We start from the raw sequence: 14,677 nt of genomic DNA, 5'->3' as shown, positions 1-14,677 counted from the left end.
TAAAAATATCTACTCATCAATTCCAGGCGAATTTTTGAAGAAAACTCAGGAGGCTTTTTCAAGAAAAAAGTATCAAGGAGTTTTTATGAAAATTCCTAGATAAATTCTTTAATAAATTACTTGGAGAAGTTTCTGAAAGTATTCATGGAGAAATCTGTGGATGAATTTCTGAAAATCAAATGCTGTATGAATATCTGGAGAAACGCATAGATAAGCGTCTGCAAAGATCCTTATAAAAACTTCTTAGTAATTCAAAGGAAATATTTTCGAACGATTTCTAAAAAAATCCGTGGTGAAGTTATTGAAGTCATTTTTGAAGAAAATGTTGGTGGAATATCTGGGGGAAATATTAATAATACTCTAATCTCTGGAGGAATCCCTACAGGATTTTCTCAATACACTCAAAGATCCATTTAGGTCAAATCCAAAATCTATTTAGGTCCCTCCATTTAGGTAACGTTACCTAAATGGAATCTGATTGTGTTCAGAGCAGTTGGAGTGTTTTAGATTGAAGATAAGAGTGCTTTAAGGGAATTAAGTTGCAAGTGTAGTTAAGGGGAGTTCAAGGCGTGCTCCGAAAACGCCTCCGTAACGCCTGAGTAACACCACAGAAACTAGCTAAAAATCACCTGAAGATCTCTGAAATACCTTCGAAATCCCTCTAATACCGCATCGAACCCCATGCAACACACCTGAGATCCTCAGAAACCACCGAAAACGCATTCGTAACGTAACGCCTGAGTAACACCTCTGAAACGCGCCAAAAATCATCTGAAGCTGTCTGAAATGCCTTCGAAATCCCCCTAAAACCCCCCGAATCCCGTGTAACGAAACTGAGACCCTTCGAAACTCCCCGAAAATACCTCCAGTGCAACGCCTCTGACATCCCCCCTCCTGAAACTCCCATGAAATCCCTCTGAAACCCCGCATGGTCCCCTTTAAATCTCCAGGTCACTCGCCCTTCTTAAACTTCTTTGCAATCTTCAAAACCATTTAGGTAATGAATTGAATCTATTTAGGTAAAAACTCTATTTAGGCAGTCCTGCTTCGTTACCTAAATGGAGGTTTTGGTGTACGTCCCCGAAGAAATTCCTGGACGCACTCATTCGTCATTCAGAAGTTCTTCCAAGAATTCATCCAGCACTTGTTTCGGGAATTCTTCTAGATGCTCATCTCTAAATGGCACAAGAAATTCCTCTCAGAATTTTCCCGAAAGTTTTTTTCCGAAAATTCTTTTGAAAACTCCTTTGGGTAGTTCCTGTGCATTCTTTCTGAAATTCCCATTGAGTTTCTTCCTGGAGTTTTTCCCACCGGAAATTCTATCATAAGTTTTTCCGAAATTTAGAAGCTCCTCTAAAAATTAAACAATATCTTCGGTAATTTTCTCAAAAAATCGTCCTATAAATATCTATTTTTTTTCCAAAATTTTTCTACAGAAACTCCAAAAATTCATTATGGAGTTTCTTAAGATTTTTTTAGGAGACTTTATCAGAACTCCGCCAGGAGTTTTTACCGGATGTTTTCCAGGATCACGACAATCTTTTCAGATTTTTTCCAAGAGCTTTTCGGGATCTTCAAAAGTCCTGTAAGTAAGCTTGAAGGTACTCTTGAAGAAATTCTTCGAAGATTTCCAGGAACTCCTGGAAGGATTCCCTGGAGGGCTTTCCGAATGAACTACTTAAAGAATTCCCAGAGGAATTTGGTGAGATCTTATCCAAAGCAACTCTTGGAGCAACTTCTTAAAAAATTCTTAAAAGAGTTTTCGGATTTGAAGAAATTCTCCAAGATATTGGTGATCATAATAGTCAAAAGGGGCAGAGTGGAGGGGCGGCCTGTCCTGTGCGCCATAATTTTTGCCTCTAATTCGAGAGAACTCAAGATTAACTGAGTTCAAAAAATCGTCATTGTCAGAGCAAAAAACCTAGGATTTCGGTATGAATTCCTCCAGGGATACCTTCAAAACTCATACAGGGATTCTTTCAAGAACTGCTACAAGGACTCCTCCTAGAGTTCCTCCGCGAACTTCTACACTTTCTACAGGATTTCTCCAAAAATTCTTTTTGCGATTTCTACAATACTTTCTCCTGGGATTTCTTCAGGAACACCTCCTGGGATCCCAAGTAACACACTTGTCACCGAGGAGTCACGGCGGCGCAGGTTTTTGTTGCGCAGAAGTCACTGTGTCTTATTTCTAACAAATAAATGCTTACTTGCTAGAAGTAAGTCACAGTGACTTCTGCGTAACAAAAATCTGCGCCGCTGTGACTCTTCGGTGACAAGTGTGTAACTTGGGATTCCCACAAAAACTCCTCCTTTGATTCCCTCAGGAATTGTTCTAGTGATATCTTCAGAGATTCTTTCAGGGAATTCTCCAGGAATTTCTCTAGAGATTCCTACAGCCAAGTCTCCAGGAATTCCTCTAGGGAATCCTCTAGGGATTGCTAAAGAGATTTCTCCAGGGATTTCCATAAGGATTACTCCTGGGATTCCTTTACGCATTCGTGCAGGAATTCATCTAAAGACTCCTCCAGGGGATAAGAAAGACACTACACCGTATTCAATCAGAGGTTGCAAAGCTTGAAGGATGACTTACATGAGACAACGGACAACATACGAAACACCCAGTGGTACAGTGGAGAATTTCCCGTTTGACGAAAAGTTTTCACCGGCTGGAGCGAGAATCGAAACCACACTCCGAGGCCTACGATACGGCCAGACGACAGACGCCCCTAACCACACGGCCACGAAGCCCAAGAACAAGCACAATACAACCAGAATTACCTGGAATAACCCTGAAAATTCCTCTGGGAAATCCTCCAGAAAATCTTTCAAAAATTCCTTCAAAAATAGGCATTCCGCATAGAAATCCTCCAAAAATTCTTGCAGAGATTCCTCTAGAAATTCCTTTTGGGATTTCTCCAGGAACCTCTGCTTGATTTGATTCAGAAATTCCTGCACTAACTCCTCCACAAATCTACCAGGGATTCCTTCAGAAATTTTCCCAAGATTTTTTTCCACGAAATTTCTCGAGGAAAATTTTAAGGGATTACACAAAACACGCGGCGCGAGACAGGACACAACACTTATAGTTCTTACAAAAAATTAAAAGGGGGATCAATTTACCTTTTAAGTCGACCGGTTTCGGGCTCGACGTTGCCCATCTACAGGACGATGTCCGACGATGTAGATGGGCAACATCGAGCCCGAAACCGGTCGACTTAAAAGGTAAATTAAAATCCCTTTTAATTTTTTGTAAGAACTATAAGTGTTGTGTCCTGTCTCGCGCCGCGTGTTTTGTGTAGTGCAGAGGTTCATACGTTAGCACAAACCTCAAGAAATTGATGTGTTTTAAGGGATTCCTCCAGGAATTTCTCAAGGGATTTCTACAGAAATTTCCTCCTGGAATTCCAGGAATTTATTCAGCGGGTTCTTCTTAGGAATTGCTCCTGGAATTCATCTAAGAATTTAGACATGGATTCATCCAGGTATTCCTTCAGAAATTCGTCCAAGTATTCCAGGAATTTCTCTGGGGACTTCCCAGGGATTCCTTTCAGAATAACCTAGAATAACCACAGGATTGCCTTCAGGAATTAATCCAATAGTTCCTCCAAAAATTTCAACTGCATTTCTCCAGAAATTTTACCACGAAGCCCCCTAAGGGTTCCTTCAGGAATTCCTACCTGAATTTATTCAGGAGTTTAGCAAGGAGTTCCTCCAATAATTCATTCATCCATTCATTCCACCAGGCATTCCTCCAGGAGTTCCTCCAGGAGGTCCTCCAGTTCCTCCAGGAGGTCCTCCAGTTCCTCCAGGAGGTCCTCCAGGAGGTCCTCCAGGAGTTCCTCCAGGAGATCCTCCAGGAGTTCCTCCAGGAGATCCTCCAGGAGTTCCTCCAGGAGGTCCTCCAGGAGTTCCTCCAGGAGTTCCTCCAGGAGGTCCTCCAGGAGTTCCTCCAGGAGTTCCTCCAGGAGTTCCTCCAGGAGTTCCTCCAGGAGTTCCTCCAGGAGTTCCTCCAGGAGTTCCTCCAGGAGTTCCTCCAGGAGTTCCTCCAGGAGTTCCTCCAGGAGTTCCTCCAGGAGTTCCTCCAGGAGTTCCTCCAGGAGTTCCTTCAGGAGTTCCTCCAGGAGGTCCTCCAGGAGTTCCTCCAGGAGTTCCTCCAGGAGGTCCTCCAGGAGTTCCTCCAGGAGGTCCTCCAGGAGTTCCTCCAGGAGGTCCTCCAGGGGTTCCTCCAGGAGGTCCTCCAGGAGTTCCTCCAGGAGGTCCTCCAGGAGTTCCTCCAGGAGTTCCTCCAGGAGTTCCTCCAGGAGTTCCTCCAGGAGTTCCTCCAGGAGTTCCTCCAGGAGTTCCTCCAGGAGTTCCTCCAGGAGTTCCTCCAGGAGTTCCTCCAGGAGTTCCTCCAGGAGTTCCTCCAGGAGTTCCTCCAGGAGGTCCTCCAGGAGTTCCTCCAGGAGGTCCTCCAGGAGTTCCTCCAGGAGGTCCTCCAGGAGTTCCTCCAGGAGGTCCTCCAGGAGTTCCTCCAGGAGGTCCTCCAGGAGTTCCTCCAGGAGGTCCTCCAGGAGTTCCTCCAGGAGGTCCTCCAGGAGTTCCTCCAGGAGGTCCTCCAGGAGGTCCTCCAGGAGTTCCTCCAGGAGGTCCTCCAGGAGTTCCTCCAGGAGATCCTCCAGGAGTTTCTCCAGGAGGTCCTCCAGGAGTTTCTCCAGGAGGTCCTCCAGGAGTTCCTCCAGGAGTTCCTCTAGGAGCTTCTTCAGAAGTTTCTTCAGGAGCTCCTCCAGAAGTTCCTCCAGGAGCTCCTCCAGAAGTTCCTCCAGGAGCTCCTCCAGAAGTTCCTCCAGGAGCTCCTCCAGAAGTTCCTCCAGGAGCTCCCCCAGAAGTTCCTGCAGGAGCTCCCCCAGAAGTTCCTGCAGGAGCTCCTCCAGAAGATCCTCGAGGAGCATCTCCAGAAGTTCCTCCAGAAGTACCTCCAGGATCTCCTCCAGGGATTCCTGAAGGATTTCTCTGCGAATTCCTCCATGGAATCCTTCAGAAAACTTTCCAGGAATTTTACCATAGATTTCTTCGAGAAATCCTTCAGAAAATCTTCCAGGAATTCCTTCAGAAATAGGTATTCCGCAAGGAAGTCCTCCATGAATTCTTCCAGAGATTCCTCTCGAAATTCCTTCTGGGATTTCTCCAGGAACCCCTGCTTGATTTGAATCAGAAATTCGTTCATCAACTCCTCCAGAAGTCCTCCATGGATCCCTTCAGAAAATTTTCCAGGAAATTCTCCAGGAAATTTCTTGAGGAAATTTTCAAGGAATTCCTCCAGTAATTTCTCAAGGGATTTCTGCAGAAATTTCTCCAGGGTTTCCTCCGAGAATTCCAAGAATTTATTCAGGGGGTTCTTCTTAGGAATTGCTCCAGGAATTTATCTAGCGATTGCGACATCGATTTTTTTAGGTATTCCTTCAGAAATTCGTCCAAGTATTCCTTCAAGAATTCATCTAGGGCTTTCTCCAGACACTTCTCCAGCATTCCCCCAGGAATTCATCTAGGGATTCCCCCAGGGATTCCTTTCAGAATTACCTGGAATTACCCCAGGATTGCCTCCAGGAATTTATCCAGAAGTTTCTCCAAAAATTTATACAGCACTTCTACAGAAATTTCTCCACGAAATCCTCCAGCAAATCGTCCAAGGATTCCTTCAGAAATTCCCCCAGGAACTCCTCCCGGAATTTATTCAGGTATTTCGCATGGAGTTCCTCCAGGTATTTCGCATGGAGTTCAGTGATTCCTGCAGCAATTTCTTCAGGGATTCCTACAGGAGTTCCTCCAGGAATTCCTCCAGGAGTTCCTCTAGGAGTTCCTCCAGGAGTTCCTCTAGGAGTTCCTCCAGGAGTTCCTCCAGGAGTTCCTCCAGGAATTTCTCCAGCAGTTTCTGCAGGAGTTCCTCCAGGAGTTTCTCCAGGAGTTAATCCAGGAGCTCCTTCAGAGATTTCTTAAGGAATTCCGTCAGGAATTCCTCCATGGATTTCTCTGCGGATTCCTTCATGGAATTCTCAGGAAATTCTCCTAGGCATTCCCCCAGGTATTCCCCAGGATTTTATTCAGGAATTTGGCCAGGGACTCCTCCAGGAAATCCTCCAAGAATTCTTCCAGGAATTACCCCAGGAATATCTCCAGGAATTCTTCCAGAAATATCTTCAGGATTTGAATCAGGAGTTCCTGAACGAATTCCTTCAGAAATTGCTACAGCCTCCCAGAATTCCTCCACAAATCATCGAGGGAATCCTTCAGAAAACTTTCCAGAAATTTTACCATAGATTTCTCCAAGAATTTCTCAAAGAATTTATTTAGAAATTCCTCCAAGGATTTCTCCCGTTATTCCAAGAATGTTTCCAGGGATTCTTCTAAGAATTCTTCACGGGCTTTCTGTAGGAATTCCTCCAGGGTTTCCTACAGGAATTCTTTCAAGTTCTTCCAGGCATTCTTCCGAAATTTTCTCTAGAAATTCCTCCACAAATGTCTCTACAAATTTCTCCTAAAATTCCTCTCGATTTTTTTCAAAAATTTCTTCAGGGATTCCTCCCTGATTTCCAAGGATTCTTTTTTTGCAAAATTTATAGTCGTGGAGGAACTACTAGAAAATTAATTCTTCCAGGTTGTCGACTCAACATATTGCAGCTCAATCGACTTCACACCCCATCAAATCCGGTTTCTCGGAAGGAATAAATTTGACAGACGCACCGAAAATTGTACCCGCCCTGGGATTGGAGGTCTCAAGGATCACGATCCATATAGATTTACGCACTTTCAGGGGGGTGGGTGTCGCCCAATGAACAACGCCGGTGATGATAAGATAAGCGTGCTCTGCTCACTCAAGAGAAACGACAGCCATATTTCCGTTGATTGAATCGCCCCGGATCGGATGTGCGTGTGCCGCCAATAGAAATAAATGGCGCCATAATGTGAGCCATCCCATAAATAACAACAACGAAAAAAGCTGTTGTCAGAGCTGTCGTCGTCGAACCTGACGACAAGTGTGTATCAATTCGGCGAAACGGGGGTGGCAGCAAATTGACAGTGGATTTCCTTCTTCGAAGTTCATCGGGAGAGGGGCGGAACATCTTGAGAACGAATCGAACTGTGCGTGGTTCCCACGCCACGCGGAAAAAAAGGCCAGGAGGTTAAGTTTTTCCGAAAGCGATAAAAGCGATACACAAAGAAGATGGCAGTCAGTGGGGGAAAAAAGGTTTTCCTTGGAGGGAAATTTGTATTCATAACAGCTAATCTCGATAACTCCATTAGGATGATATTCTCCGCTGAGTTGAGTTCGTTCTCAGCGACGGACGGGCGGGCGATGAAACGATGTGACAGGGGTCGTAAATATGTGCTTATTTTATGATTTATCGAGAAGGACCGGCTATCATCGTCGGAGGAAGGATAAATTGATAAGCTTTTTATGCATTCCGGCGGCAGTAGATCAACAGAGAAAGAGAGTGAGAGAATCCATTTAGGAAGGGTTCGCATTGAGTTAGACAGCAATTTGCTGCACCGACTGTTTGCTGGCAGGAACTACCAATCTAAACATCTTCAAGGGGTCTCTTTGTCCAGGGACATAAGTTTCGTTCCTCTCGGAGTCATCATTATTATTCAAATAGTTGTAATCTTCTTGGCAATAATGGGAATGGTGCCACTTGCCCTACGGCTTCATCGAGTGCAGTTGGGGAGCAATTGGGTTAAATGCACTAAATACTAATTGCCTTGACAAACAACCTTATAATTTCGTATACTTCCTGGTGTTCTGAAGGACCGCAGATTCGGCATTGTAATGCTGTAGGAGGTGTGTTGGACAGAATCCATGGTGTGTTTAGAGGTAAGCATACCACCTACCAGAACTGTAACAACACACGTGAGCTGGGGACAGAAACGCCTGATCGGTTGATAGCCGATCGACGGAATAATGTGCATATTGAGGATCAAGAGCATATTCTTCAACTTCAGCATAATGAGTGACCACAACCAACACTCTGAAAGTATCGATGATAATAGAGATGCATTTTACACGTAGCTCGAATGCAAGTACAAGCAGAGGTTGTAATAACATCAAGATCATTATTGGAGATCTAAACACATGAACGCTCATGTGGGCCAGGCGGAGATTCGTAAACGCACACAGACTGCAGCTGTTGCAGGTACTCTGGGCATTTCTAGGAACCAGATCTGCTGCAGGTGTTTCTGGGTTAACTCCTAGTGCTCCAGATGGTTGTCTATCTCCAGTTAGGATCAGTAACCGCCTGCATACTGTTTTTGGCAAGGAAGTGTTCTGCCGAGATCCTTTGGAATTGACATCTCGACTTGCGCCAACAATATTAGGAGATCCTCGTAGACAGTCGGTCACGCCCAACACTCGCCAGATCGCGCTCCACCTGGTCCGCCCATCGTGCTCTCTGCGCTCCACGCCTTCTTGTACCAACCGGATGGTTAGCAAACACCAACTTTGCAGGGTTGTTGTCCGGCATACTTGCAACATGCCCTGCCCATCGTATCCTTCCGGCTTTCTGGATGCTGGGTTCGCCGTAAAGTGCAGCGAGCTCGTGGTTCATCCTTCTCCGCCACACACCGTTCTCCTGCACGCCGCCGAAGATCGTCCTTAGCACCCGTCGCTCGAAAACTCCGAGTGCTTGCTGGTCCTCCTCGAGCATCGTCCATGTCTCGTGTCCGTAGAGAACCACCGGTCTTATTAACGTCTTGTACATGGTACATTTGGTGCGGGGGTGAATCTTTTTTGACCGCAGTTTCTTCTGGAGCCCATAGTAGGCACGACTTCCACTGATGATACGCCTTCGTATTTCACGGCTCACGTTATTGTCAGCCGTTAGCAAGGAACCGAGGTAGACGAATTCTTCTACCACCTCGAAAGTATCCCCGTCTATCGTAACATTGTTGCCAAGGCTTGTCCTGTCTCGCTCAGTCCCACCTACCAGCATGTACTTTGTTTTAGCCGCATTCACCACCAGTCCGACCTTTGCTGCTTCACGTTTCAGGCGGGTGTACTGTTCTGCCACCGTTCCAAATGTTCTAGCAATAATATCCATGTCATCCGCAAAACAGACAAATTGGCCGGATTTCGTGAAGATCGTACCCCGGCTGTTGAGCCCGGCTCGTCGCATAACACCTTCCAAGGCGATGTTGAATAGTAGGCAGGAAAGTCCATCACCTTGTCGTAGTCCCCGTCGAGATTCAAATGAACTGGATAGTTCACCCGAAATCCTTACGCTGTTCTGCACACCGTCCATCGTTGCTCTTATCAGTCTAGTCAGCTTCCCGGGAAAGCTGTTCTCGTCCATAATTTTCCATAGCTCTGTGCGGTCGATACTGTCGTATGCCGCTTTGAAGTCGATGAACAGGTGATGCGTTGGGACCTGGTATTCACGGCATTTCTCGTTCTCGTCCATAATTTTCCATAGCTCTGTGCGGTCGATACTGTCGTATGCCGCTTTGAAGTCGATGAACAGGTGATGCGTTGGGACCTGGTATTCACGGCATTTCTGGAGGATTTGCCGTACGGTGAAGATCTGGTCCGTTGTCGACCGGACGTCGATGAAACCGGCTTGGTAACTTCCCACGAACTCATTTGTTTTAGGTGAAAGACGACGGAAGATGATCTGGGATAGCACTTTGTAGGCGGCATTCAAAATGGTGATCGCTCGAAAGTTCTCACACATTAACTTGTCGTCTTTCTTGTGGATGGGACAGATTATCCCTTCCTTCCACTCCTCCGGTAGCTGTTCGGTTTCCCAGATCTTGACTACTAACTGGTGCAGACAGGTGGCCAACTTTTCCGGGCCCATCTTGATGAGTTCTGCTGCGATAGCGTCCTTACCAGCCGCTTTGTTGTTTTTGAGCTGGTGGATGGCATCCTTAACTTCCCTCAGCGTGGGAGTTGGTTCGTTCCCGTCCTCTGCTGCACCAACATAGTCATTTCCTTCGTGCCTACATTCTCTTCGCCGTTCAGGTGCTCGTCGAAGTGCTGCTTCCACCTTTCGATCACCTCACGTTTGTCCGTCAGGAGGCTCCCGTCCTTATCCCTGCAGATTTCGGCTTGCGGCACGTAGCCTTTGCGGGATGCGTTGAGCTTCTGGTAGAATTTGCGTGTTTCCTGTGAACGGCACAGCAGTTCCATTTCCTCGCACTCCGCTTCTTCCAGGCGGCGCTTTTTCTCCCGGAAGAGACGGGTCTGCTGCTTCCGCTTCTGTCTGTATCGCTCCACATTCTGTCGGGTTCCATTCTGCAGCATTACCGCCCGCGCTGCATCCTTCTCCTCCAGAACCGCTCTGCACTCCTCGTCGAACCAATCGTTTCGTCGACTCCGTTCTACATACCCGATAGTGCTCTCGGCTGCGTTGCTGATGGCTGCTTTGACTGTACTCCAGCAATCCGCTAGAGGGGCCAAATCGAGCACACCCTCGTCCGGCTACGCTGCCTCGAGGTTCTGCGCGTATGCGGTGGCGACATTCGATTGCTTCAGTCGCTTTAGATCGTAGCGGGGCGGCCGCCGGTAATGTACGTTGTTAATAACGGAGAGTTTTGGGCGCAGTTTAACCGCAGACAGACGTTCTAGCTCGAACAAATTTATTCAAATTTTCTGTGTAAATTTTCACTAGCGACACCTAGGCAACCGATTGCCACAGTGCAGTCGCGTGCAGTTGACAGTTTGAGAAACCACGTGCTTCCAGCTGCGCACTTACCACCCAATTCACCACCCACCGAAAAATAAAATCAAAACAAACACTGTCAAAATCATTCTTACATTTGCGTCTTATTCACAAAGATTTCCCAATGCGAGTGAAGTTCATCCAAATGCAGTTTTATTCAAGCACATCTATGTAAAATAAAAGTAATAATGTGTAAAATATTTTACAAGAGTCCTGCGCTAATTTGTGCAAAAGATGTTAGACATTAAATAAAAGTCATGTGTTCTGCACAAATTATGTGGAAACATTTTTAGCGTGCAACACGTGCGGTCTTTTCCCGCCATCCGGCTGGAAGACGACCGTGGTGACAGTTGTTGGTCGCAACGCACATGCACTGAACAAAAACCCCCGCCGTGCAAAGAATGATTTGTCATTCGCTGAGATACAAATCCATAGAATCTCAATATTGAATGATTACGCAGCAGAATGATTAAACCGCGTTCATCTGAACGAAAATCATCCTGTTATGAAATTATAATTGACACAATTAATAAATGATTTTTCGCTTAGGGTTTGTTGTGATTGAAAATCATTGTAAAATCATCTGAAAATATTTCCCACTGTTCTCCATACCGAAAATCATTCAATTACACTCCTACATCAGTCATTTGGCAAAACTAGTGCTGGAGAGTTGGAGTTTATCCAAAATGTTTAGTTCACGGAGGGTTTCTTTTAAAAAATCCCAAAACACAAATTTATTAACGACGAGATTAACGACAATTAAACATCGCAAGAGGTAAGCAATTATTTTATGTTTCTTTTTGCATTATAGGATTTCTTAATCGATTGATATTTGATAATTTATTCCAGAACTTCGTAGTCCTGACATCCAGGGATTGGCGGCATGCACCGTGCGGTGCGAAAAAAGCGTGTGCTTCACACAATCGCAAGTGCTCGTCTCCCGTTTTGCCGAGAGACAAGAGACGTATGAGTGAGAGCTTTCGTAATTGTGCGAGAGACAATCGCAGCACTAGCTCTACGGCGCAGGGAGTAATGCACGGTGCTTGGGACTGCGCTTGTCTCCAAACAGGAAAAATCAATTAATAAATTAATTGAAGAGTTTGTGTTTTCGGCAAAGTTGTTAAGCTTGTCAAGGGTTGACAAGTGATGGGTCGTTTGATTCGAAATTTTTCCAATTGTGCGTAGTATCAAGCCAAGTGCCAAGCACGGAGACAAGCACCGAGAGAGTGCATACGACAGAGCGTGAGAGACAGGAGAGCTCCAGCGCGCGGCAAAGTAAGCGAGCAACACACAACCGATTGCGCGTACTCGTCTCCTTCTAGTTTGTTGTGCTGTCTCGTAGCAGAGTGTGCGGCACGCAAAGAGTTTTGAGTCGCACCCTATCCCTGCTGACATCCCGTGATTACAACGGATCTACGCAACAACACAAACACCCATATTATTAAACTTTAGTGAATGTTTGAAATGTGCAAATAAATCTAGATTTAAATATATTGTTGTTAATACCCTTTCAAAATTGGTGTAGTTTGTTTTGCTTTTCATTCGGAACAAATTGAAAATAAACACAATCCCCCAATCAAAACAAATCGGGAAAAGGAATGACCATCATTCATTTATTGACTTCTTGAAAAGTGACAAAAATCATCCATTTTAAGGATTATTGTCATTCATATTGTTTTTATTTTGAAGGAAGCTGCATCAAACGAAAATCATCCTAAACCTGACTGAAAATAGGCATGGGGCTCGGATGAGGCAAAAATCATTCAATTTATGGCGGGGGTTTTCGCTCAGTGTGTGAGGCAGCGATTGAATATGAACGTCGCTAACGCCATCTGTTCGCTGATTGCCACATGGCAATTTGTGGCGGCCATGTTTTTACACAAGCTGCTGAGTCAAACTTGAACGTCTGTCTGCGGTTTAACCATCACCAGGTAGTGATCAGAGTCGATATGGTAAAAGGTTATTGCGGCCATAATAATTACAAAATGTACCATAGGAAAATCAAAATGCACCATAAATAATTAAGCAATGTACCGACAAAATGCACAGCTTTCTCCATAAATAATTAGAAATGTTCCATAATAAATTCAAAATGTAGCGGTAAACCAAAAAAATTTCTAGTTAAAAATGAAACATTGTATCAATAAAAAATTAAATTAAACACCATAAACAAATAAGTTTGCTCCATAAAAAATAATAAAAATATCCATAAATAATGAACATTTGCTCCATAATTATACCATATTTGCTCCATAAAAAATTGAAATTGCACCATAAATAACATCAAATTGCACCATTAACAAACTATAAATTTTACCTCAAAGAATGCAAAATCTACAAAAATTAATCAAATTCTGCATCATTAGCAGTATTTCAACGGCTAGTAGCTCTGGAAATATGTAAATATATGGTAATATGTGGAATTTAAAAGGCTATATTCTGCTCCTTCTGCCTTAATTTAAAAAAAAAAATCAAATCTGACTATACATGTCAATGGTTGCTCCTCCGTGATTGATCTGAGCTGGTACCAATTGCACTGAGATCCAAATGAATAAGGGCTGGGACACTCCACTTATTCTCAAAGTGCAATTTAAGCAGCTTATACATTCTTGATCAATAACGGCGCCGGCCACGTCCTTATAGTCAGTTAGGAAGGGAAAGGAATGTTCTAACATTCTAGTGTGCTGGTTGTTGCTACTAAAGACCGAGATCACCTCTGCATCCCCACAACCAGCACGGACTGGGGTATTTGTTAAACGGAAAGGACGGACGATCTGGGAGTCACCGTTGGGTCGGTGATGCGATCCATGGATAGGGGTTTTTAAATAAATTTTTTAATAGTGTTCGTGATAGATTGTGTGGTGAATAAGGTCAAGCGGCACAGCACGCTTTGGTTGCATAACTTGTAGGCGTTATATATACTGTGCTGTGAGTAGAAGTTGGAAGGGAGGGAAACGACTTTTTCCCATTCGTTTCTGGTTCTAGCGAAGACTATGAACATATGAATATACATGAGTTGTATATGTAGAGAAGAGAGAGCGAGAGAAAGTGGATAGAAAGATATAAAGTAGGATGAAAGGAACGGGCCAGGGATTGAACCCATGACCTTCTGCATACGAATCAGAAGCGGTAGCCACTAGACCACCAAGCCCGTTTTCTGCTCCTCCTGATAATCGAAGAATATAATAAAAAGAACGTCAGTTGTTATCAGGATACTTAGTTTATTTTATAATTATATAAAACATGGATTAATTTTTTGATAATTTTTCCGATCAAATTGAAATCATTAAATAATATAATATATTTTCATTACATATTATATAAACTCCACGAATATGGTTAACCCTTTTTCAAAATGCGGATTCTTTTAATACATGCGGCGTAGCCTGTGGATGCGTTGTAACTGTGTCGATTCGGTTCTAGGTTTTCCACAAATCCAAGAATTTGCCCGGTACAATGCAAACAGAGATGTTATCCCGTTTTTAAGTCCGGCGAGCGTTAGCGAGTTCGAACAGCAAGCGATTATCTCGTAAATTGCATTCATAGTGTTTCCATATTTTAAGTCGTTCGATCATAGATGCGTGCTTCGGTACATGGTTTCTGTTTATTTTCTTTTTACTTTTCATATTAAAATTTTTCCATCCACATCCTAAAACTATATGTCGTTGGACACTGCAGCAGTTCTGAAAAAATCATTCCGTCATATCTAAATTTAATCACCTACAGCTCATTTTAGAAGCTGAACCTGAGAATATGGTATATGAAAAACTTGTGCGGCTAGACCAGTTCTGCAAGAAAGTCACGGAAAACCCATTATTTTCCGAATATTTAAGGTAAATGTCACGGACTGGCTTCGAAAAATGCCAATGATATTCACGGTGAATATCATTTGGCATTTTTCAAAGATAGTCCGTGACATTTACATTAAATATTCGAGTAATAGCGGTTTTTCCGTGACTTTCTTTCAGAACTGGTCTAGCCGC

This window comes from Aedes albopictus, chromosome 1 (assembly GCF_035046485.1).
Source record: "Aedes albopictus strain Foshan chromosome 1, AalbF5, whole genome shotgun sequence".
Lineage (NCBI taxonomy): Eukaryota > Metazoa > Arthropoda > Insecta > Diptera > Culicidae > Aedes > Aedes albopictus.
This window is presented reverse-complemented; position numbering follows the sequence as displayed.